Raw genomic sequence first — 3,067 nt, 5'->3', positions numbered from 1 at the left:
TTTTTTGTCTAACCGACACCATCTGAGCTTCCAGTCCAGCAACTTTCTGTGGCAAAGGAACCATAGTATCCTCTAATATGGAGATGCGTGCCTCTGTCTCCGACACACGCTCACGGATCTTTTGAAAATCCTGCCGCATCAATGACAGATCAACCTGCACCTCTCCAATTTTATCCATTACCTTCTTTTCAGGGGCAACAATGGCTTTCAGGACTTCCTGAAGAGTAGAATCAGCAGGCGTCTCTGTATCTTTGGGAGACTGGGGTGCCTGCACTTCAGACGCAGGAGCTCTTCCCGCAGCTGTAGCAGAATTAGAACGTGCATACTTTTCCAGCCTGCTAGCCGCAGAAACATTTTTAGAGTGTTTACCCATAATGACACCCCTCTTATGAATAGCAATGGGTGTAGTATAGGGCTGTATACAGGTTACTGGGTCAACCGAAGTGTATATATTCAGGATTCAGCAGCCCACTGTACTCTCTCCACTTCATCAAATCATGCACTCCGCACTCTCTCACCAGCAGGCTCTAGTACTTCGCAAATTTCAGGCACTCACAACTGCAGCGGCAGTGAGTCATACACAAGCCCTCTCTCCGGACATGCACCTTCCCAAAATGGCGCCGCGGGGCGTACAATGGCGGGAATACCCGCTTCTGTATGTCTCCTTCACCACCAGCCTCCAGATGTCCGCTACTTCTCCACTCCAATGACTGCCTCAGTGGACTAGCCTGACACCACACTCTCTGTTGCAGACACCTCCGACACTGACCCCGCCAAGCACTTGCAGCCGCCGCACTCCCGCTCTCAGTACAGCTCCGGTCACCGCAGCCGCCCTGACCCGCCCCCAACTCTTCAGCCTGGATCGGAAGAAGCAGAGGGGGATCCCGCACAGGACCAGGTAAGTTAAACTCAGCTGTCACCGCTGGAGGATATTTATTTCAGATATTTGGGCTGAGGAGCTCAGACACACGCGTCCTGCTCCATTGCTCACCAGGCCACGCCCCAGGTGTCAGTATTTTTACATATACTGTATATTTGAGAAACATATACCTAGCTCAACAACTGGTATTTTGTAGTTTAATGACTTTGTAGGATATCTGATTTTTGTATGTGAATGTACATCTCATAGCTGTTTTACTTTGTTATCACAATTAGGTTGATTGACATCCAAGTGTAGTTAATGAGCTTTTCGATTTATATTGAAGTTAAGAAATGCATGAAAATGTAAATGGTGCTATTGCGTTCTGAAATCTTAACATTATGTTGATTATTTTATATTGCAGACAGTAATATTTTTTTTAACTATTAATGCATGTTCTTCTGTTCATTCAAAAGAATACACTAATACTATATTCAAGCATATAGATGTGAACATAGGCTTAGACTTTTAGAGCAGAAGCTGCTGTGCATAGAAAAACAAAAGTCCTCAACAATCAAATCATGAACAGTTAGTTGTATACAAAAGTTTAGGCACTCCAGGTCAAACTGTGTGTTTCAATGAATATAAGTGAATGTAAACTGTCAAAACCTTTACATGGTTCAGTTAAACAAATCATCTTTTTGCAAATGGTAATACAAAATGAAAGATTTTTTTGAGTATAGCCTTTAATTAGTTAGCAGAAAACAATTCCAGTGTTGAACAAATACAGGGAGTAGAAATAAAACAAAATTGGAAATCCAAATAAATAAAGTTGTGTGTTCTGTCTACTGTCAACAAGCATGGGCAGCTGGCTATAAAAAAAATCTCCAAATGCTTCCAGCAAGCAAATTCAATGGTCAAACATTGCTCAGAAATTGAAATTTCATCTGGAAGACCAAGAAACTGTTCAGGTCTGTAAAATAGTCTAAACAAATCACTGCAAATGACCTAATAATGTTTTTAGCTGTTACTGGTCTGTTTTTTCATGGAAAAGCATTGCTTATAAACACCAATAATCTTATGGTTTTTTTTCGGCGGATCCCACTCCCCAGGGAATCCAGCCCAGCGCTGAACAGCCTGGGGTTGGTTAGTCATTATGGCAAGGGGACCCCTGCCGCGTGTCCCCCTGCTATAGTGCCTCCAACCCCAGCTGGGTTGCCTAGTGCTGGTTCCGTGAAAATAGGGGGGACCCCACGCAAAATTTTTCCCCGATTTTCACGGAACCAGCAGCAGGCTGGCAGCACTAGGGTTAAAACTAAATAGAGGGGGGACGCAACGCTTATTTTTGTAAAACTTTTATCTATTCTTCACTATTTTGACAGTTGCCGGAGCTACGGCAGTATGACAGGCAGTATCATAATGATGAATTTTTCATGAAACCGCCATGTTTCTTTACATCGCCGGCGCATTCTCCTTGAAGCTTAAAATAACCCATTAGTTAATCCGGCTGTTTGACATGCAAAACCGCCGGAAAAACGCGGCGATGCATGGCGGATCAAAAACGCAGCCAAACATGCCTGTTAGTAAACCTAGCCCCAAATCTCTAAAGTAGTGCTTTAAAGTAATGAAATGAAAATGGAAATAATTAGCCACAATATACATTTGACGTGGAAAACGGGTTACATATTTTCCTCATCCAATTGAATTTTTTTGACTTTTCAAAATATTAAGTACAACTGAGGATTTTTACGGAGTCTTGTCACAGCCAGATGCACAAAAATATTTTACAAGTGGACAGAAGAATGGACTTAAAGAAATACCAATAAACTGTAAACTATAATGTCCCACGGTGAAAAAATTAAGCTGAGAAATGAGAATAAGAACACAAAGACTCAGTCAAAGGAGGTGACAACACTGACGTGAAAGATGTACATACTTTTGTAAAAAAACTGCACATAAATAGAAATATTTAATTTAAAAAAACTATGCATTACCATTTACAATAAGGCAGTGTGTTATCTTTGCAACATTTAGAGGCTATGACAATTTCTGTTCACCAGGTAATTTAAAAATACAATCTGAATTAAGCTTTTGTATACAAGTTTGTAGTACTAAAGTTTCCAAAATATACATTATTGTATTGTGAATATTACTATTCTTTTAAATAAAAATAATTGTATATTGTAATGTACAGTGGGTTATACAAGC

Source organism: Mixophyes fleayi, chromosome 8, assembly GCF_038048845.1.
Source record: "Mixophyes fleayi isolate aMixFle1 chromosome 8, aMixFle1.hap1, whole genome shotgun sequence".
NCBI lineage: Eukaryota > Metazoa > Chordata > Amphibia > Anura > Limnodynastidae > Mixophyes > Mixophyes fleayi.
The sequence above is the reverse complement of the archived record's forward strand: the minus strand, read 5'-3'. Positions refer to the sequence as shown.